Raw genomic sequence first — 23,942 nt, forward strand, 5'->3', positions numbered from 1 at the left:
TCTTATCTGTCATCTCTTCAAATATTTATTTTGCCACTTTCTCTGTCCGTTTTGGGATACCAATTATACATACACAGTATCACAGCATATCTGTTGGCTGGCAAATTTTAGTGTTTACTTATATATGTACAGATCTAGTTCTTTGTGGCCATTATTTGTGAAAGCATTCGAGCCAGAGAATAAGCTGTTTTAACAGGCTGTTTAATTTTTGCTCTCTTTTCTCATAAATAATTCTCCTAACTGTAACTGCCAGCCTCCAAAATGGCCCCCACTCATCCTCACCTCCTGGCATTCTCACCACCTGGCATTCATGTCACTGTGTAGTGCCCTCTTGCACTGAATAGTTAAATAGGATTGACATATAGAACCAATGGAAAATTGCAGAAAAGACAGTGTGACTTCTAAGGCAAAAGTTTTGCATCTTCTGTTTTGTTGTCTTGGATTACTTGCTCTTGGAGAATTCATATCACATGAGGAAAACCAAGCAGCTATATGGAGAGGACCACATGGCAAGGAATTGAGGCCTGTGCCAACCACAAGCAAAGAACTAAGGCCTACTGCCTACAGGAGGTCCTGTCAATGGTTTGACTGCACTTTATGACAGATTATGATCCAAACCCCTCCAGCAAAGCTGTTTTAGATTCCTGACCCTCAGAAATGATGTGACATAGTAAGTGTTTATTGTCTTAATCTGCTAAGTTCATGGATAATTAATTATGCAGCAACAAATAACTAATGCAGATTTCATTTTGTTCCAAGGAGATGCATGCTTCATGTTTGTAGGCTCTCTCCCTGGCTTTCCATGAAGCTCTATGTCTCAGAAGACTTGTCCTTTACTTTTCTTTAATTGATCAAACTTAATAGCTATGGGGAAGCTTTCTATTGTTATGAAGAGACTGTTCTGCTTCACAGTAGCAGAGAGGATTCAAGGAGGCCTATAATATGGTTTGGATACTTATCCCCTCCAAATTACCTGTTGAAATGTAATCCCCAATGTTGGAGGTGGAGCCTGGTGGGAGGGGTTTGGGTCATGGGCCAGATCCTTCATGAATTCCTTGGTGTCCTCCTCATGGTAATGAATGAGTTTTCACTCTTTTAGTTCACCTGAGAGCTGGTGGTTTAAAGAGTCTGGCACCCCTGCTCTCTCTTTTGCTCCCTCTCTTGTCATGCGATGCACCTGCTCTCCCTTCACTTTCTGCCATGAGTTAAAGCTTCCTGAGGCCTCACCAGAAGCCAAGCAGATACTGGCACCATGCTTGTACAGCCTGCAGAACCATGTGCCAAATAAAACTCTTTTCTTTATAAATTACCCAGCTGCAGGTATTTCTTCACAGCAACACAAAAATGGTCTAACACATCCTCTATTCACCTTGTACTCCTCAATCTTGACATTTTCAGCAAGAAATAATTCTGTGCTCTATCCTCTAGTTCTGGGGCCTCTGACACTTATTCTCTCAGTATACTTAATACCACAACATTTTCAGCTAATACTTAAGAGTGGTGTTATTGCTAGGTCCCCATTCTTTCCACATGTTTGAGAAGGTAAAATCCTTGTACTCTACAGAACTGTTTTAGAGAAGTCCCCTAGAGAAGAGGAGCAAGACGATTGTCGTAGTGTGCTTTATTATGTTCTCATAATAAAAAATTAACATTACTATTTAATGCTTACCATTTATCAGTGTAAGAATTAACTTTACAAGGACTGAGTTGACTGAGAGATTGTGAAAAGTTGTGCTGATGAAGTTGCGGGTCTGGCCCAATTGTCAGGAAAAGGAAATAGATGATTAGCAAATACTGAGTTAGTGAAGGAAACATGGAGGAAGTTGTAGAAAGGAATAATGCTAGCATTTTTGGTTTTGTTTTGGGGTGTGTGTGTGTGTGTGTGTGTGTGTGTGTGTGTGTGTGTGTTGATTTATCTTTTTCAAGAGAGGGTGTGCTTGTAATTGGACTATAAAGGTATTTCAGGGTATGTGATGTGTCATTTTCCTCACAATCCACTTGTGCAAGGTGCACGTTGCATGGGCAGGCCTCCATGGCTTACCAGAGCCAAAAAGGCCTAAATCAGAGCAGAAAGACTGAGATTTATGTGAGGCTGCACACCTACTACCACTTTGTTTCCTGCTGATGATCATAGCTGGCATGGTAGGTCTCTAGAGGTTAGTATCAGCTCTACCCCTTCAGGGTGAACTTTAAATCTGCTTAATTGTTAACCTTCCCATCAACTCTTGATTGAGTATGGGTTTCACCTTTTTACACAATGAAACTTAAAGGGATAACATAACTCCTTTGAGCTACAGGCTGATAAATGTCGGAACTCTTGTATAAACTCTAGATTTTTTATTCTGAAAACCACAAATTTTCCACTATGTTACCTATAATTTAAGTAGCACTGATTTATATTCTTCCATGCTGTATTTTTAAGTAGCACAGATTTCCTGGCAAGTTCAGAGCCAGCTTTCTCCTCCTTGAGGGACACTTCTTTAAGTAGAAACTAAATGATGTGCAATAAATATAGTTGCTCTTGCCATGGACTCCTCACAGATGAAAGCTCTTCTCTGACCCATGAATGTGACCCTGACGGATCATGCTGCCTGTCCTCAGGCCAAAGCTGGGCTGTGAATTGCTCTCTAAAATTCACTCACAGCCACAGCCCTTGTCTAACAGAAGCACACTGCCTGCTTTGAAATTAAGTGCAGCTGCGCTGTGTCCTGCATATGGACTAATTAGCTCAGTCATGTAAGCTTATTGCTCAAAAAGGCCAAGTGCAGGGATTCAATACCTGGGAAGGCCCATCTGCACCAAGAAGAAAACTGGCCCCTACATTTTAGAACAGTGCTTCTCCAAATGCGGTCCCTAGACCAGCAGCATCAGCATCAGCACCACCTGGGAACTTGTCAGAAATTTAGATTCTTAGGCTCCAACTCAGATCTGCTAATCAGAAATTCTGGGGGTTGGGACCCCGCAAATCTGAGTGTTAATAAGCCTGCCCTGTGAGTCTGATACATGCTCAAGTTGGAGGACCACTGGCTTTGAGTATATTTGTAATCGCATTAGAATATTCAGAAGGGACAAAGAGGTGTAGTTGGTTATTTTTATCCCTTCTCTATTACAGAAAAAATGTCACACACAATCATTCAGTCTTCTCGTAAAACATCATTCCTGCACGTACTGCTTTAAATTTTTAAAAATTAGCGCTTACTCATCCAAAGAAAAACAAATCAACTCATAGTAATAGGGAGACCATTTTAGCCCAACATTGACTTTTTGAAAGCTGAGTAGCTTTATACGGACATAAAATCATTCCAGAATGGAAAACTACTGCCTCAACTTATTACAAAAATTGCTAGAAGGTTACCTTAATTTAGAGGGAAAGAGAACTTGTCACCAGTTGCCTTCTAGAGCACGGACTTAGATATAAGCACAGGTGGAAGGCGTGAGTCTGGGGACTTCCTTTATGGTAGGTACCCTGACTACATCAAGACTAGTAGATTCAGCATCCAGTCCCCTCTGGTTTATCAGCTTCCAGAGAGAGCCAGCCTGCGGGACACCCACATGATTCCGATTCCCCCATTTGGAAGAGACAAAGGAAGAGCAGTCCGCCTGGTTCTTGTCACTGGTGGAGCTGACAGCTTTATATGCTCAGTGGAGGGAGGAGCTGAAAGGAGGTGCCATGAGAGTGCATCTATGTGACAGGGAGGAAAGATGGATATTTTTATAGAGGAAGAAATGCAGTGAACAAGGGAAATTAGATGGAAAGACCATAAAGGTCTCAGGCTGGCAAAACCAATTAGTAGATGTTTACAAAAGATAACCCCTGAGGTCACATAGAATTTGCTTTGATGTTGATACTCTTGAGTTTGAAAAATGGATCAGCAACCTCCACACCACTGTGACTGGAAAGAGACCCAAGGCTTCCTTCTGCTGGAGCCTCCAGCCAGCTGTGCGCCCTTGGGCAGGTTTCATAAAGTCTCAGACATCCCTTTCCTCTTCTGTTAAAGGAGAGGATTGTATAAGATCACTCTTAAAGTCTCTTGCAGCTCTGACATGTCAGGATGTCCTCTTTAACTTCTAGACATGTGGGAGGGGGTGCATTTCAGGGCTCTATAGTTCATAATGTGGCTCTTGAGGATTTTCTGGGCAGTCTATGAACTTCTGTTACCTACTTGGAGAGAAATAGCTTCTCATCTCTTTTACTTTGAGTTTATCTTAGCCATTTTGAAACAGGAGTCATTTAAATCGAAATGAGAGCAAACTCCGGGATATGTCCTTTCAGAAGTTCCCAGGTGTCTGGTGAGCTTTGCCTTAATGCGAACCCACCGGTTCAAAAGACAAAACCAGAAACTATGGCACTAGGTCCAAATAGGCCAAGTATATAATTTCTTTTTGAAATTTTCACTGTGCTTTCTTGGATGCTCTTGCTAAAAGTATCATAGGGAAAAATGTCAGGACATCCAGGGAGGTAAAAAGGGATTCTGGAGAAAGAGAAGCGTAGGGAATTGTTATCTCACCTCCCTCTGGAAAAAGGTGAAGTCCAAGTAAGTAAAAAGAGGGAAAGTCAACTTGCCCAAACTCAAAAATGGAGCTAGGGCCTGACCCTAAGTCTTATTATTGTGACTGTTTATTCTATTATTAAAATTAACACCTCCCCTTGATTGGACTCCTGTCGTGTCCCAGCCACTATGCCAGTCTGTGGTATTTCAATGAATGCTGTCAACAATTGTGGAGGGATATTCTCAGTGCTGCTAAATGTTTAACAACCAGATCTTCATATATATTTATATAGAAATATGTAAAGAGAAAAAAGCCCTGCCTTGCAGCTTTTGCCAATTTCAATGGTGTAAATACTCCCACCATGGCCAATTTCAAGCTGCCAACATTACATCGCTGAACACAGAGTTGGGAAAAAGATATGTAGCGCTGGCTGTCACAGGCAGGTGAAGGCTGGCTTCAGCACCACCCTGGTTCTTGTTCCCATATTAAATATGAAGACTCAGAGACCCAGAGAGAATAACTTGGGTAAGACACCCAGCAAGTGGGTGTTAGAGACAGGTTTTGCACCCAGGCAGCCTGACTCCAATCTTGGGTTCTTCATCATGATGGTTCACTGTCTATCTCTAAAATGTAGCAGTTGAACATTTGGGGGAAATGCCTAATGCAGATGCCTCCACACACTGATTATGAACTTCTATTCTAATCCTGTACGTTATCAATTTGTTCTACCAGGTTTCTACAGATTCTGGGTATATAAAAGAGAACTTACTCTCCTCAGGACCCCCAGTCCCTACTTGAATCACCACCTTGATCGATCCCCAGTACCTCTGTTTGTCCAGAGTCTTTTCATCCTCTCCCATAAGTCCCAAGAAAAGCCAGAAAACATTCTGAATACTTGAAAAACCATATCTGAGACCTATAAAAAGTTCATGAGGTTCCATTTTCTTTAGTAATCTTTGTCGGTCAAAGACCATTTGTTTAATGTTCACGAGTGGGTATGATAGGTTATGCAGAAGCAGCTATTTAGTATCTGAAGCTTGCAGCTATTTAGTATCTGAAGCTTACAGCAATCTCAAAAGCATTTCTATTTCTTACTCCTGGCTCTCAATGAATGGATACACTTTTGCAACAGAGTCACTGCCACCTGTCCTGTGAAATTATGTTTCCTGAATCGTTAAGGGGCTGCTTCTGGTTTGGATGGAATGTCTTGGTGTAATAAGAATTGTGGGAAGCAGAAAACCCTCTCGGAGTCCCAAGCTCCCACCTGCAGTCCAGCTCTGAAAAAGGGAGTCAGTGTTTTCATCTCAGTTTTCTCAATGGGAGAAAGCAATTGTAATATCTGTCCTGCTTATCTTCCAGGATCGCTCAGTGGATCCACATGAAAGAGTTTTGAAAACTATAAAACATTACACAAATAGAAAGTAGGATCATTCATCACAGAGTAATACCAACTGAAGAGCTGTATGGTTTTGCCAAAATTCACAGAATCCTTTAGAAACAATGAAACTAAAGTTTTATGCATATAATTCTTCCCTGAACCTCTAAAGAGGTCAGTTTCTTGATATGTGGAAGGCATCCCTCATATTTAAATGTCTAGACCCGTGTTTATAGTATATGTTGAGAAATTGTAAAGAGATCCATTGATACAAGCCACAAAACTCAAAAATTTTAACATGTCAATTTGGATATTTGTATAAAATATATTAACTAATATGTTTTTTTAAAGAATGGTCACTTTTATTTAAATTTTAGAATTCATTAAGATATTAGTAGAAATATTTTCTTTAATTTTCTTTAAGAGGAAACTAACGCATCATACCAAAACATTGCAGTGAGTACTAAAATTGTAAATCTAAGAACACAGTTTAATAGTTATTACTTTTGGACATTTGCCCTGAGATTTGTCTTTATTTGTCTAAACACACTGTGCATTGTTTATCATTTTTATGATTACTTATTTTAATTTGCTAGGAAAATAGATATTTTTCAGGCAAAAAATATTAAAAGATATGTCAGTGCACATCTCATACCAAGCAAATACATCTCATACTATTGTTTGTTTTAGTTATCAACTGTTTCCAAGTGTCAATCACATCGGTAAAGTTATGACAGATTATTCTAAAAGTCTTAATCTGACCATAATGGAAACAAATCCATAAAAACATTATGTTGATAAAGCATAATCCCTCAAAAATGGTAAAAATAGCTAAAAGTGGAGGAAGTAAATAAAACACAGAACTTCATAATAGGAAAGAAATGTTGCTATGTTATAAATATACAGCTAAGGCCCTTGGACAGAATTTAGAGAGGCATTGACAATAAATTAACTAGATGTTTCTAAAACATGTCAACCAAATGAATCATTAGCTAATACTTTTTTTTTTGTTTGAGCCGGAGTCTTGTTCTGTCACCAGACGGAGTCTTGCTCTGTCGCCAGGCTGGAGTACAGTGGCGCGATCTTGGCTCACTGCAACCTCCACCTCCCGGGTTCAAACAATTCTTCTGCCTCAGCCTCCCGAGTAGCTGGGATTACAGGCGCCCGCCACCACGCCAGACTAAATTTTTGTATTTTTAGTAGAGATGGGGTTTCACTATGTTGGCCAGGCTGATCTCGAACTCCTGACCCTGTGATCAACCCTCCTCAGCTTCCCAAAGTGCTGGGATTAGAGGTGTGAGCCACCGCGGCTGGTCCTAACTAATACTTTTAATTAAAATTACAGTTGTTCTGGTTTATACCACAGCTGTGGGGTTTTAAAATATATTTTTAAAGGTTTAAGATATGAATTTGGTGGGAATTACTGTAGGGAGTTTCTCATTTTAATCTACTGCAAAAACAGAACTGCATAATTTTAAAATTGAAGAAAAGCTTCTAGAGAGTGTTTTACAAATTTTGGCAGCCTCAGAGTCAAACACAGACTGCAGTGCCTCAGCTGCAAGTTTCTGATTCTGTAGGTCTGGGGTGGGGCCCCAAATATCCATTTCTAACAACTTTCCAGGGGATGCTGAGGCTGCTGGTCCCAGGACCACACTTTGAGAATTGCTGCACTGAAGTAACTAACATGATTTTTTTTTTCAATCAACTTTCCCCAGAGCTCAATCTAGATGCAGGAATTGGATTTCAAGTCCAACATCATCCTGCTACTTCCACCCGTATGAATTCTCTGCAAGGATCACAGGCTTTGGGACTTAAGCCTTGCTAATGATGAGAAGGCTCTCTATACACTATTGTGCAGAAGAAAAATATACATTTGCTAATTAGCTCTAATTGGACAGACTTCTGAGCAATAAAGTCTGTGCTAGGAGGCTCAAAGAAAAGCTGACATCCTTTTTTTTCTGCTTTAGTAACACAGGCTAAATTCCAGAGCCAGAGGGAGGAGGAAAACTAGCCTGAAGAAAGTCATCAAAATTGGAATTAAAAAAAAAAGTTAAACCTAACAAATGTTTTAAATCATTTGATCTAAGTAATTAGCAAAGTACCTTACATTAATAGCACACCTTCCTTATAAATCACATATTATGTTTTACTCTGTGTAAAGTACATTTAATTATCAAAAGCTTGCAAGGTGCTTATCATGTGCCAGACATTGTTTGAAGTGCTTTACAGATTTAAAAAACCCTCAGTTAATTTTCACCATAGCCCTGTGAAGGAGGAACTCTTCTTTTCCCTGTTTCATAAGGTGAAGAAACTGGCACAGAGAAGCTAAGGAAATTGCCGAGGTCACACAGCCAGGAAGGGACAGCCCAAGGATTTGAACCCAATCAGCGTGAGTCCAGCATTTGAGCTCTTGGCCTCCAGGCTCTGATGCTTGCTTACTGGCTCAGGTTGAAACAATCTTGTCAATTTAAAACGTGGCTGCACTTTAGACTCACCTAAGGGGATTCTAAAAAGTGCTAATACCTGGACCATCCCCAAACAAATTGAATGAAAATCTTTGGGGATGTAGCCCAGGCATTGGTATGTGTTAAAGGTGCCCTCGGCGATTGTAATATGTGGCCAGGATTGAGAACAACTGTGCTAAAATGTCAGGTGACTATGTTGACCCTCCAGATTTGCTTTATTTTCTATTTTTATTTTATTTATTTATTTATTTTTTTTTTTTTTGAGACAGAGTCTCGCCCTGTCGCCCAGGCTGGAGTGCAATGGTGCCATCTTGGCTCACTGCAACCTCCACCTCCCAGGTTCAAACCATTCTCCTACCTCAGCCTCCCCAGTAGCTGGGATTACAGGCGCTCGCCAGTGCTCGCCACCATACCTAGCTAATTTTTGTATTTTAGTAGAGACGGGGTTTCACCATGTTGACCAGGCTAGTCTCGAACTCCTGACCTCGGGATCTGCCCGCCTCGGCATCCCAAAGTGCTGGGATTACAGACGTGAGCCACCGCGCCCGGCCTGCTTTTTCTTTTAAAGCAACTGAGATGACAGCATCATTATGGCTACATTGTACACGTTTGGGAAGGGAGCACTAAGGAAGGACAAGTACATAAGACATTGCTCCAGGAAAGCCAGAACCAAGAAAGAGGCAGGTGAAATTAAAGCAAGGCATCGATTTAACCAATTAGTGGCTTCTGGATATTGTTGACGAAACTTCTCGGCACTTACAGATTTACTCTTCCTATGCTTTATTCTTATTCATTCTCGTTTCACATAGGACCAAACTAATTTTTCACACACGCCTTGATTTTTTGCCTCGGAGCTTCTAGTTTCTGACCTAAACCTAAACCTAAACTAAACTCTTTCCTAAACCTTTTTCTGTTACCTGGCCAGAAAGGCTCAGTCTCCAGGCAGCGGATTTCAGGGGAAATTTACGACATCTAATGGTGCAGCCAGCCAGCCTGGCAAGGATTTGAGACTAACATCAAGAAGGAATTGTGGCTGACACAGTTATGAGGAAGTGGCTGGCCTCAGGGTTACATAGTTTCCCTTTGAACAGTTACTCCTGTTTCCTTTAAGCATCCAATGACGCCTGATCATCTTAAAACAAGAGTAACCACAAGGCTTTAATACCAATTACATGAGATTAAACAGGAAATGATTACTAAGAATTAAATGTGAAAAATAGTAATACTAATAGTGTAGTATTGGCACAAATTGTGCTCAAGAATGGCTGCTAATGGGAGCAGCATCTGCCCGGGTCATATCAGCAGCTGCTTGTCATCACATGCAGCCTCAGAGCCCGGATCTTACACATCCCACCTAGCCTCCCACCAACACCATTAGCCTTATTTAAACCAAAGGAAATCAGATGCATGGAAGCGAAGGACCTTTCCCCAGCACATGGCATTCTTGAAAGGAAGAGCCAAGATTTGAACCCTACCTTGACTCTGAACTAGGACTGGATACCATTTGCAGAGACTAATGCAAAATGAAAATGCGGGCTTCCTTGTTAAAAAAAAATTAAGAATTTCAAAATGGCAACCACAGAGCACCAAACCAAGCACAGGGCCCTTTTAAGGGTGGGGCCCTGTAGAACTGCACAGGTCACCAGCCCAGAAACCTGGCCCTGCTCAAAGCCCTTCCTCCTCAAAATACAGTTCAGAGTCAGCAGCATCAGCATCCCCTGGGAGCTCATTACAAATGCAGAATCTCAGGCTGCACTCCATACCCACCAAACCAGAGTCTACATTTTGACAAAATTCCTTAGGAGACTCCAGTGCACATTAAACCTACAGAGGCCCAGCTACGAAGCCTCAGTCCTCTCACCCTGGGCTTGCCTTCATCAGATTTTCAAAGCACTGGTTTCTGGTCTCACATCCCCCCCCCACCCGTCACCACCTTGGGATACAAATGTGGTCAATCTATTATTTCCACACATAGTTGCACACATACCATCTGTACATATTAGCAGTAAGTCTCAAGTCTCACTGAAAGGTGAAGCCGGCTGGGCTTCTGGGTCGGGTGGGGACTTGGAGAACTTTTCTGTGTAGCTAGAGGATTGTAAATGCACCAATCAGCGCTCTGTGTCTAGCTAAAGGTTTGTAAACACACCAATCAACACTCTGCAAAAATGGACCAATCAGCTCTCCATAAAATGGACCAATCAGCTCTCTGTAAAATGGACCAATCAGCTCTCTGTAAAATGGACCAATCAGCTCTCTGTAAAATGGACCAATCAGCAGGATGTGGGTGGGGACAAATAAGGGTATAAAAGCTGGCCACCCGAGCAAGCAGTGGTAACTTGGTTGAGTTTTCTTCTCTGCCGTGTGGGCTTTGTTCTTTTGCTCTTTGCAGTAAAGGGTGCTGCTGCTGCTGACTGTTGGGTCCGAGCCGTCTTTAAGAGCTATTACACTCACGGTGAAGGTCTGTGGTTTCACTCCTGAAGTCAAGTGAGTCTACGAACCCACCGGAAGGAAGAAACTCCAGACTCCGAAGGAACAAACTCTGAACACACCAAATGTAAGGATTGTAACACTCACCGTGAGGGTCTGTGGCTTCCACCCTCGCAGCTTCTTTCTTGAAGTTGCCGAGACCAAGAGCCCACCGGAAGGAACCAATTCTGGACACATCAGCTTTGTGAGTTATTTCTTCTTCCCTTTTTCTGCTACTGACCAGTCCCCACCACGAGTTATTTGGTGGCTGCTTCCAAAGAGGCACTGGGGCAGAGAGGTCCATCCTCTTGTAGATCCTGTGGTGCCAAACCCCTATTAATCTCGAGAGGCATAGCGTCAGGTTCAGGAAGCCAGAACCTTGGAGCTAACAAGTGAGACACGGGGTTTTATGAGTGGGAAATTTACAAATAGAGTGGTCCAGTGGCGGCAAGCTGGATGGAAGAACCACCACCGCTTGCAAAAAGCATAGAATATATGGCATTTTCACTGAGCACCCTCCCGTTAACAACCGCCACCTGGTAAGCTTCATTTAACCCAAAAGGGCCTTGATCCCCTCTACCAGCCCATCTGTGTTTAACAGGGTGAGCTAGGGACTTAAAAGTTCTTTATAGATAAGAAAGGAATTGGCCAGGTGCAGTGGGTCACGCCTGTAATCCCAGCACTTTGGGAGGCCGAGGCGGGCAGATCACAAGGTCAGGAGCTCGAGACCAGCCTGGCCAACGTAGTGAAACCGTGTCTCTACTAAAAATACACAAAATTAGCTGGGCGTGCTGGCGGGCACCTGTAATCCCAGCTACTCGGGAGGCTGAGGGAGGAGAATCTCTTGAACCCGGGAGGCGGAGGTTGCAGTGAGCCGAGATTGCGCCATTGCACTCCAGCCTGGGCAACAGAGAGACTCCATCTCAAAAAAAAGGAATTTCCAGGTTGGCTACTCCCAATTCCCTTAGCTTGGAACCCTGAACAAACATTCAGGTGCATCTGCCATACAGGGTTGTTCTCAGGGTGTTTTTTTAAATTTTATTTTGTTTGTTTATTTTTTTTTTCAGACGGAGGCTCGCTCTGTCACCCAGGCTGGAGTACAGTGGCGTGATTTCGGCTCACTGCAAACACTGCCTCCCGGGTTCATGCCATTCTCCTGCCTCAGCCTGCCGAGTAGCTGGGACTACAGGCGTCCGCCACCACCACGCCTGGCTAATTTTTTGTATTTTTAGTAGAGGCGGGGTTTCACTGTGTTAGCCAAGATGGTCTCAATCTCCTGACCTCGTGATCCGCCCACGTCCGCCTCCCAAAGTGCTGGGATTACAGGCGTGAGCCACCGCGCCCAGCCCCGGGTGTTCTTAAGTGGTTGCTGTCAGGTACATCTACCATGCAGATGCAGGTCCTCTGCTACAGCGATGCACTTGCTGGTGCAGATCGCCAATGAACTCCCTGAGTTGGGCTCAACTAAGTTGCTCTTTTGTTCCAGGACGTTGTTCCCAAAGCATGGCCCTGTGTCAGTGGCGGGGTCTGCAGGTCTCTCATTCTTACTCTGCCTAACCTGCATTGCTAGGCAACCCACATAGACACCCCTTCCTCCACAGGGCAATGCACTGTGGGGACCTTAGCATCGCTTCCTGGCAGGGGACTTATTTGGGACCATCTCAATCCATGAGTGAGACTCTGATAACACTGAATTTCAGAACGCTAGGTGTCCTGATTCATCTCCTCCCCATATAAGTTCCTCTGGTCAGCAGGGCAGTGGCCCCCTAAAGATGTACATGTCCTAAGACCCCAATCCTATGAATATGTCTCTTTACATGATAAAAGGGATATATCAAATGTGACAAAGTTAAGGATCTTGAGGTGGGGAGACTATTCTGGATTATCTGGTGAGCCGCATGTAATTGCAAGGAGCCTTATAAGAGGGAGGCAGGAAGGTCAGAGTCAGAGAAGGTGATGTGGTAACAGAAGCAATGGTTGTGTGATGCAGCTGTGAGCCAAGGAATGCAGGAAGCCTCTGGAAGCTGGGAAAGGCAAGGAAACGCTTTCTCCCTAGAGCCTTCAGAAGGAATGCAGACCTGCTAACCTGTTTTACGATTCTGACTTTCAGAACTGTAAGAAATTAAATGTGTGTTGCTTTAAGATACGAAATTAGTGGTAACTTGTCGTAACAGCAATTGGAAGCAAATACAGCTCTTAAGCAAATGTGTCTGTCCCTGCCGAAGCAATCATTTCAGTGTAATGGAACGTTGTGGAAAGGGCAGTCCTCAACAGGCTAGCAGGTCTCCATAGACCTGTCTCCTGGTACAACAGGTGCTTGTTACATGCCCCAAAGAGACTACTCACATCATTTTTCCCCCTTGAAAATGTGTTCCAATGAGTAATTTGTTGCCCTACTCACAGATGTATTAAAAGAATAGGCTGGCATCGCTTTACATTTGAACCCCGTCAGTCATGAGGTTACCCAAAACATTGCAAAAGGAGTGGAGATGCCCGCTGAGTCAACTCTCCACTGAATCCAGGGCTTCCTTCCCCTCTGTTTCTTGCCTGTTCTAAACCAGTTGTCTTCCAACTTCAAGACTCTCCCTTGTCTCTCAGAGCCACTTGACTTGTCCCATCCAAGGACAAATGGAAGCTCTCTACTTATTTTGCAAACTTTCCAAAGCATTTTATAGTGACCACACCCTCACCTCTGAGATCCAATTTTTGTCAAAAAGACGGGTGTAGTCCACAAGGGATGGGAAGGAGAGTACAAAGTCACAGGGTGTCCCCTCAGACTCGGGGGAGTGGTTCCATCCACCTTAAGGAGTGCCCAGATCCTGGCTGGATGTCTGAATCCCTTGAGGGACTTTTAAAAATACCCCACCACAAACTAGTTAAATCAGAACGTTTCGTGATAACAGCTTGGACATCTGTATTTTAAACAAATATTCCAGGTGATTCTAAAGTGTAGCCAATCCCTACTTAGATTATGGTCCACTCAGGAGACGAATCCTTCAAAAGTGAAATCCTCCATTACAGGTTAGAAGTTATTCTGGAAAGTCCAGCATAAACCTTTCATACCAAAAACCCATTCTAAGTTGAGGGTTACCAATTTAAAGGACTGTGAACTAGTAGGTATTTAGAATCCTTGGGTACTTAGGTGCCTTTGACATTCTCCCTTAAGGGTCTCAATGCTGAACCATTTGTTACATAGGTCATCTCACCTCACTTAGTCTCAGTTTCCTCATTTTAGAGTGTAATAATAGTCCTTGGTTCTCTGGACAACCGGGAGAATTGTATTTTCTGAGGCCCACCATAAGCACCCAACCATTAATATTTCCATGCTTCTCTGTCCATCCCATGGAGCCTGGGGCTTGAGGGACTGTGCAGTGAGGCAGCAACTCACATCTCCAGCTGTTGGACTGGTCCTGCCAGCGACGTCTGCTCAGTAGAACAAGCAGCACTTCCCCCAGCTCTGCACTGTCTCATTTCTGAGACTGAACACCCCGTGGTCACTGTACATGGGTAGGTTTCCTGAAGGCAGTGCAGTGGATTTTAATACCCAGGGCCTGGTCTCCTATGGCAGGTGGCACTTAAGTTCTCTGCAGAGGCAGACATTTTTTGTTTTGGAGTCTACAAGAATATCCAGCCATCACTTCTTCCCCACAAGAACAATGGGTGATGCACTATGTTGTACCTGGATCTAATAATTGATGAATGAAATGGTTGTAACATTTGGCTTTAGAAGTTGTTTCAAATGCAATAAATCATACCTGGCACACAAGCAGGTTGTTAAAAACAGCTGCTGAGGGAACCTGTCAATGACATCTTCTCTTTGAACGCCGGTGCCTTCTCCAGTGGCCAGGGACAGTTTTGTAAGCAGTTACTCACCTGAGGCCCACAAAATGGCAGAGTACAGATGAGAGGCGTTTCTCCACGGCAGTAAGCCTCCTTTCTCTGGATCTCAAAGAGTCTGATCTTAGACCTGCTCTGCTCTGGCAAACCATAGGGATGTGCTGATGCCAGACCTGCTGAGCACTGGTCACCTTTGTCTGCAAAAATACTTCTTGCACAGGCATGTTTACAGCATGATGTGAAGCCCTCCCCAAGACCTCTGGAGGATGCGTCAGGAGCCAGGACACAAGGAGAAGGCCCAGACAGAAGATAGGTTTGGGAAGGGGATGGAAAAAGACTGCAGACCAGACAGGTTGGGGAAGGGGCATAGGGCATATCTTACTGCTGAGCTCTGCAAAGCCCAAGTTGTCAGCGGTTCTGCTACTTTCTCTCAAAGACATTGTCTGCTGGAACAGGAAAAATATCCTGAAAGAAAAGAGCAGGACAATCCTATCACTGCAGCAGGGGGAGTCATAAGCTTCAGGGGCTGGGGAACTGAGAGGGAAGAAGCCCAAAAAGAGCTTTTTGGAAGTCTGGAAATAAAAGATGTTTCCCTGGTCCTTTGGTAAACAACCCCTATCTGGGGGCTGGGTGTGGGTCTCTTGTCACCTTGTAGATCTATAGGTCATGCAGACACAGGGAATGCCTAATTCATGAAAGATAATGAGTCCATGAAATATTTGTGAAGGTCCTAGAAATTAGCCAACTTGAGGGATTCGTTGTCCATATCTAAAAATCTTTTTCTTCCTTTTTTTTCCAGGCTTTAAAAAAAGCTTTTTCTTTTTCCCTCATGTTTTGGTCTGCTATAGAACTCAGATATTTTCTAATTTCACTGAGGTCTATTTTAGGAATTAATATGGTTTGGCTGTGTCCCCACCCAAATCTCATCTTGAATTATACTTCCCATAATCCCCACAGGTCATGGGAGGAACCTGGTGGGAGGTAATTGAATCATGGAGGCGGTTACCCTCAGTGTTCTCAGGATAGTGAGTTCTCATGACATCTGATGGTTTTATAAGGGGCATTTCCCCCTTTGCTCAGCACTTCTCCTTCCTGCCACCATGTGAAGAAGGATGTGTTTGCTTCCCCTTCTACCATGATTGTAAGTTTCCTGAGGCTTACCCAGGCCTGTGAAACTGAGTCAATTAAACCTCTTTCCTTAATAAGTTACCCAGTCTCGCGTATTTCTTCGTAGCAGCATGAGAATGAACTAATACAAGGGCTAAAAAATAATTGCTTATGTGGTAAGCTGAAGGATTGTTCCAGTTGAGTCCTGTGCCATAGGGAAAAATCATTTATTTAAATTAATAATTTGTTTTTTTAAAAAAAAACATTATATATATTTTTTGAGTCTTACTGAATCTTTTTTTTCTTTTTACAGGTTAATTTCCCTTGGAGAAGTATTGATGATCAAGTGATGCTAGCAGCAACAGTGTTAAAAGGCTTTAACGCTTTTAAAGGTGAGACTTTTGGGAGTTGATTAGGTCATGAGGATGGAGCCTGGTGAATGGGATCAGTGAAAGAGGCCTGATGTGAGGTAAGTGTTGATCAAAAGAAAAAACCAGTTAGGAACAATAGGTTCAAGAGCTCTGTGGTACAATATGGTGACTATAATAGCAATACGTTGCATTCTTGAAAATTGCTAAGGGAGTAGATTCTAAGAGTTCTTACGACAAAAAGTATGTGAGGTAATGCATTTGTTAATTAGCTTGATTTTAGCCATTCTACAGTGTAAGCATATTTCAAAACAAGTATTTGTCAATTTAAAATAATTAGTAAACTAGTTTAGCAACAAAGGCCCTAGAGAAACACCTTCTACTGCATAAGGACAGAGAGGTCCGTAGTCTTCAACCCAAAAGAGGGTCCTCACCAGAATTCCACCATGCCAGCACCCTACCCTCAGACTTCAGCTCCCAGAGCTGTGAGAAGTAAATTTATGTTGTTTATACCGAGTCTATGGTATTTTTGTTATAGCAGCCTGAACAGACTAAGGAAGGAAAGAATTTAGTCAAAAGGCCAAGAGACTGTTACCTAAAGACAATTTAGAGAGACTATTCTGGGACACAATTTTTTTTAACCAGTATTTTCTTTCAAAACTCCCTTCAGTTTGACTTTTCTTACCACTAACTGACATGAATTCATAAAGATTGTCACATACTTTGTGGTAAATCTGGAATCTTTCTTCAAATTATAGATGCCCCAGTGCTTAGTCATTTTGTTTAAAAATAATACATGTTAAGTTCTTGTTTAAATGGAAATTTTTGTATGTGCTCCAAGAGTCAGCCTCCCCCACTTATTCTGGTATAAACCTAGTTTTTCATCAGAAGTAAGTCATTAAATAAGTTCTTAAGAGGGTTGCTACCATTTTGTCAAATCATGTAATTACTGGATAAAGAAGACCTGGAGAAGAGGAGAAAGGAGGCTGTTTCAGTCCTCTTAGGATAATAAATTGTCAGGAAAATGTCTGATTAAGGAAAAAACACAGGATCCTATAGTGATACTTGGTGGGACACTAATACATAAAGAATGCAAAGTTTATGTTTTATACAGTCGTAACATCCTGATTATGGTATACAAGTAATATATGATTGAGGCTGCTAAGATAAACTTCTAGATGTAAGAGAAAACTGCTGAGAGGATTTTTATTAGAAAGTTTGTTCTGAATTTTTGTGCAGACTTCAAAATACAGATTCAGGGGAAGTCAGAAGCAACATTTAGATAAACTCTTACACCTAAACCTCAAGATCAGATTCAGCACTGATAAATGCAAAGCACCTCAATTATAGCCAAGTGCTTAAACTTACTTCCCAAGGTAGCCTTTAAATGTATCTGTAACTACAGTTGACATACCTGTTGCTCTAAAAGATATTTTTCCTTTTATTTTTAAAATTGATATAATTGTACATATTCATGGGGTACCTAGTGATGTTTCCACATATATAATGTATAGTGATCTGATTAGCGTAATGAGCATATCCGTCATCTTTTTTTCTTTTTTTTTTTTTTTTTTTTGACATGGAGTCTCACTCTATTGCCCAGGCTGGAGTGCAGTGGCGCAATCTCAGCTCACTGCATGCTCCGCCTCCCAGGTTGATGCCATTCTCCTGCCTCATCCTCCTGAGTAGCTGGGACTACAGGCACCCACCACCACGCCTAGCTACTTTTTTTGTATTTTTAGTAGAGACGGGGTTTCACCATGTTAGCCAGGATGGTCTCAATCTCCTGACCTTGTGATCTGTTCGCCTTGGCTTCCCAAAGTGCTGGGATTACAGGCGTGAGCCACCGCGCCCGGCCACATATCGGTCATCTTAAGCCTTTATGATTTCTTTGTGTTCAGAACATTTGATATCCCTCTTCCAGCTACTGGAAACTATGTTAACTATAGTCATTTTACAGTCCAATAGAACGCTAGAACTTATGCCTCCTTTCTGACTGTAATTTTGTATTCTTTAACAAATCTCTATCCACCCCCTTCATCTCCTCCCATTCCCAGCCGTCAATATCCTCTGTTGCACATTTTACTTCCATGATATCAACTTACTTAGCTTCCACATATGAGTGAGAACGTGCAGTGTTTAACTTCCTATGCCTGGGTTGTTCACTTAACATAATGTCTTCCAATTCCATGCAGGTTGCCAAGAATGACAGAATATTAATTTTTAATGGGTGAATAGTATTCCATTCCAAAATATATACTACAATTTCTTTATCCAGTCTTCTGTTGTTGGACACCTAGGTTGATTCCGTTAAAAGACTTTTTTATAAGGAGCCACATGGAAAATCAAACAGACCTGGTTGTTGAGACTGGCAGGTGTTCACCTGGCATCCCCAAAGTTCAGGGACACTGTCTAGAAATAAACTCTTGAAGAGGAAACAAGCTGAAATATACAAAGAAGCTCTGTTGTAAGACTTCCTTGTGGCTACACCGATAACCTACACCTTTTTTACCTTCTCTGTCACAAACATTTTCTCACCCCTTGGACAGTTGTCACTACTTGTCCCCATTGTCCTGGTACTTGTTACCCTACACATGATGTTTCCCACACTTATGTTCCTGAAGTTTTAACTCTTTTACTCCCCTCTGTGCAGTTTTCCTTGGAAGAGCCCCCCCAAACCTCCAACCATCCCCTTTGTTTCTTTGGCTTAGAAATCTCTTTCTCGCAGAAATTTCCTTTGTTTTCCAATTCCAACAGCTTTAAAATGGCTCTATTTGGTTGGATATAGTCAGAACTACCACAAGGTGTTATTACCCCAACAAAAATTTGAAAATGATGAGTTTCATTAGTATTTTGAAATTGCTGTAAAATGGATTCAGCCAGAGAGACCCTAGGGAAGAAAAACCAAAATGATCCCAGGCATTTTACTGTAGCCCCTCGTCTAAAGCGAAATGCGTCACTCCAGGGACATGTGGTGGTTCCTCCAATGAAGTTCAGAGAAAATGTCTCTAAATGCCTTGGGCACAGTCTAGGGGAGAGAGAAAGGGAGACAGGTGAGTTGTCTACTTCGTGCCCATTGAAAGCCCATCTTATCACGGACATATCTGCATCAGGCATTCTAGGCTTGCTAATTAGACAGTCACTTCAGCTGCTTCCCCTTTTGATTTCATGCCCAACAAGATTCATGATTATGAATTGGCTTCATATGTAGGTTTGCCCATAAGGAAGGAATGTGCTGGTCATGCTGAAAGGCATATTCCGGGCAGGTGACACATCTTTTGTTATAAATGGTTAAATTAGAACACTGGTTTTATAGCTCAGTCTTTTGAGTTTGATTAATGTGTTTTTCCCTCAGTCCCAGTACGCCAAAAGGACAAGTTTCTAAACTTGTCAGGCTAAGAACCAAACCCTGGACCAGAGTAAATTCACCCAAAAACTCCACCTGACAAGGCCTTGTGGATGACTGACATTCCTGCATGCTCTTGACAATGCTCCAACCTCACCCAACATTTTCTCCTTTGCGTGTCTACGGATGCATTATGTTTGCTATGGGTCAGATGTCTGTCATTATGGAAACTCTCAGTAAATTCAAGTTGACTTGAACTTGACTCAACTTGCTAGTAATGGAAGGATTTTCCTATGCCAGTTTCCAAGTTTTCCCATTATTGTCAAGAGTACCAGGATTCTCAATAAGACAAGCGTGGCCAGGCATGGTGGCTCATGCCAGTGATCCCAGCACTTTGGGAGGCTGAGGCAGGCAGATCACGAGGTCAGGAGTTCAAGACCATCCTGGCCAACATGGTGAAACTTTATCTCTACTAAAAATACAAAAAAGCTAGTTGGGCGTGGTGGCATGCACCTGTAGTCCCAATTACTTGGGAGGCCGAGGCACAAGAATCGCTTGAACCCAGGAGGTGGAGGTTGCAGTAAGCCGAGATCGTGCCACTGCACTCCAGCCTGGCAACAGAATGAGACTCCATCTCAAAAAAAAAAAAAAGCTCAAAGACTCAGCAGTGTTAATCCCAACCTCATAGCTCATTTTTATTCAGAAAATGTGTCCTGTTGGTAATTTTTAATGTCTCAACTGCCTTACCTGCTTTTTTCTACCATGATAGACCTAATGGTAGACTTTATCAACTCATGCTGGAGTTAATGAGGTGGCCTCTTAACCATAATTCTGGTCTCTTAATGTCATTTCTAATCTCCTCCATGTGGTATATCTCTTATAATTAATATTGCCAAGTAGAACACATCTGATTCCCTCATAAGGGTTATCCGTAATTGGGCCCAATACCACTCACCCATCTTATTTTCATTGCTCAAATATATACTTTACAGTCACAGTCATGTGGTCCATCAGTTTTGTATTGCTGAGTAGCAAACCATCGCAGATCTTCAGGCTAAGACAACAATTACTTCTTTTGCTCATGACACTGCAATTTGGGAAGGACTATGTGAAGACTGCTAGTCCAGTCTACATGCAGCATAAGCTGGAGCAGCTTGACTGGGGGCCAGATGATCCACTGTGAGGATGGCCCATTCTCATAGCTGGCAAATTGGTGCTCAGCCAAGACTGCAGGATGGTGTCTCTTCACGTCCTCAGGCTGCTAGGGCTTCCTCACAGCATGGTAGCTGGGTTCCAAGTGTCAGCATCCTAAGAGAACCAAGAGGAAACTGTATCACATTTTGTTACTTACCTTTGGAAGTTAAATAGTAGTCACAAGAGCATGCAAATTCTATGGAGAAAATCAAGATACCTTTATTCAATTGAATGAATCAAGATCACACTAGAAGATGAGAGAGAAGAAAGGGAAAGAAAGGAGAGAAAAAGGAAAAGGAAGGGAGGAATGGAGGGAGGAAGAAAATAGAATGGGAAATATTTTTTGGCAGTCTTTTTAGAAAAATGCAATCTGCTGCACTTTGAATCAGTGGTTGGTTTAGGAGAGTGGTCAAGTAACACTTCCTATCTGGAGGATAATGTATTATCTAATCACATTCATAGGTCTTGGAGTTCTGTATCTCATATCACAGTTGAGAAAACTAAGACCCACAAAAGTTGTGACTTACCCAGGTCATGATTAGTGGCAGATCCGGGAATAGAACCTGAGTCTATTTAACTACCCTGGCAGATTTTTATTCAGTACGTCCGGATGAGCATTGGGAAATGCATATTTTTAATACATGTACAAGGTGAGTCTTATAAGCAGAAAAATTTGAAGAACACTGCTACAGCTTACTGCACACTGCTGCAGTTACAGACTGGCACATGGGCAGCTTGTTACAGAGATTCAGAAGGGTGTGGTTCAGAAGGCTGAATATTTAAAGCCTTCTCCAAGTGGGAGACATTATTATTAGTCCATAGCCTGGGTGTGCAAACTAATCTCCCTGGATAATGAGAATGACTAGTCAAGTTCCCCATCCTGCCCTTGAGAAATAGGAATCAGGTACAGACTTGTTGGGGATAATTTAATCCATGCTGGTGTGCTGGCATGCTGCCTTTTTCCCTCAAATGATTCCAGAAGAAAGTAACCTGTTGCCACAAGCAGAAATCGTTCAGGTACCAGCTGCAAATGTGAACTGGCAGAAGCGAGAGAGCCCTTCATTATGCAATTATCCATAATTAGGTGCTCATTACTACTTTATCATCAGGGAGCCAGCTCCCACCTGTGCAGGATTGTCATGGGGACTGGCAAGCAAAGTGGAACAGAGCTTTGCTTGTTCTCTAGGAACGTGACATCTGAAATCGGCAGTTCCAACCTGCACATGGGGAGAGGCCATACTGACATGCAGACAGATGCAGACTCATGGAGGCCAACTATGTAAATTATGCAGATGTCATAATCCTGGCATTCACTTAAGGTTTTGCTTGTGATAGATGCATGATAGAGAATGGGGGTGGAAGGGAAGCGGCCACTGCTACTTTATCCTCAGTTAATTGAGAAATAGTTTATATTCAGAATAAAATGTCCTTAAGCCAGAAATAAGAGCTTGAAGTGGTGAAAAGTGGAAGACTCAGAATTTGCTTTACCTTTTCTTTGTTTAAAAAAAAAAAAGTCCTCATTAAGTGCTTCCTGGCCAAATTAAGAGCGAAGACTCTTTGTCAGTTTATCTCCTGCCATATATTACCTAGCAAACAGCAGACTGTCAGTAAATGTTTCCATAAATGGGGGTGGCTGGACAAACAATGTTAACAGATGAAGGGAAGATGTGCAGAGAGGGTCTTGCTTTAATGCACAGAGAAAAAAACATGTGATTAGCTTGTGAAATACTCATAAGGAAACAGGAAAACACAAGTCCAAGTACTTAAACCAATTATATAAAGAGGGGCCACTTTTCCTGTATTAATAAGCACAAGTGATACACAGTATTACAGATCTTGAATTCAAACCGGAATCAGTAAGGGATAACAGGCATACATTCAATGTGGTGAGTTAAGCACCGTCACAATCTCAGTTTTCATTAAAGTAAAAATATTCGGGTTTCTTGTATCCCATAAATGATAACTGCTCTGCAGAATTATCCATGCTTCCCTGCCTTCCAGAAAGGAAAAAGCATACGAGTAAACTTATTGATTTGTGTACATTCTACAGCTTTAGTAGTTAAAAGATTCTGGTGTTACAGGCACCAATAGACACAGGTATCTTTAACTGAATGCAGGTTTAGAATTAGCCTCAAAATATATAGGGGTTCTGGAATTAGTGGTGATAATTGTACAATTTTGTGAATATACTAAAAACCACTTAATTTTAGAATGTGATATAAATATGAATTCGGAATATGATAAAGGTGACACTTCTGAAATTTCTAGATAACATTGGTTCAAATGAATTGATAGCGTAGGAAAAAATAGAGCATCCCTTTGCTTAATATACCAAATTTATTGAAAATGTACATATTGAAGAAAATATTACATTCTGCAGAAAACCCAGGCAAACTATTTTTTATCATCCTATTGTGGGAGGGCCTTTTAAAGCATTATAAAAATCTTCCAAACCCAAACTGATAATTTTATTATTTTTTTCTTTCAACATTTACTTTGGGTTCAGGAGGTGTATGTGCAGGTTTGTTACATGGGTAAATTGCCTGTCGCTGGGCTTTGGAGTACAGACGATCCCATCATCCAGGTAGTAAGCATAGTACCCCATAGTTTTTCAGCGCTTACTGCCTCCCTCTTCCTTCCTTCCCCCTCTAGAAGTCCCTACAAAACTGATCAGTTCAATCACATAATTTAAAACTCATATAATACATAGCAAAATTCTTTTTAAATGCTACATACAAAGTTGAGGCAAACAGTATAAGGGGAAGAAAAACTTACAGCATGTGATGAAGGGCTAATTTTTGTGACATGCAGAACTCATACGGATAAATGAAACATATAACCCGACAGAAAAACAAAAACGTGTATACATGAACAGCTCACAGAAATAAATATCAATAGCAAACAAATACATTAACTCTTAGTCATAATTAAAGTAGCAAATATGATAACCATGCAATGCCAGTTTTTAACCTGTCAGAATTGGTAAATATTAAGATTTATAGGTGGTAAAAAATATATATAGCATCTTAAATCAGACTACCCTTGGGTTCCAAGCTTGGTTTCACCACTTACTAGCTGGGTTACCTCAGGTAAATTACTTAGCCTCTCTGTGCTTGACTCCTCTTCTATAAAATGGAAAAAAAAAAATACAAAGTTGTGAAGAAGATAGAGTGAGAAAATATACAAAAGCACTTAGAAAAGAGCTTTTCACATAGGATGCACTAAATAAATGTTAGACTTTGAAGGAGTGTGCAAAAATAGCTACAATTTTGATTTGTTGGGAACTTAGAACA

At 41.9% G+C, this 23,942-nt stretch overlaps 1 long non-coding RNA gene across 1 annotated transcript in view; it reads left to right on the top strand.

Moving 5' to 3' along the window:
- The first annotated feature begins 10,661 nt into the window (after positions 1-10,661).
- Positions 10,662-23,942, top strand: part of LOC129527921 (uncharacterized) — a 122,418-nt gene continuing 109,137 nt past the window's right edge. Inside the window, exons 1-2 of the long non-coding RNA XR_008673023.2 lie at positions 10,662-11,002; positions 16,055-16,210. This is a non-coding gene — a long non-coding RNA (uncharacterized lncRNA). The remainder of the gene's footprint in view (positions 11,003-16,054; positions 16,211-23,942) is intronic.

This window comes from Gorilla gorilla, chromosome 19 (assembly GCF_029281585.2).
Source record: "Gorilla gorilla gorilla isolate KB3781 chromosome 19, NHGRI_mGorGor1-v2.1_pri, whole genome shotgun sequence".
NCBI classification, from domain to species: domain Eukaryota; kingdom Metazoa; phylum Chordata; class Mammalia; order Primates; family Hominidae; genus Gorilla; species Gorilla gorilla.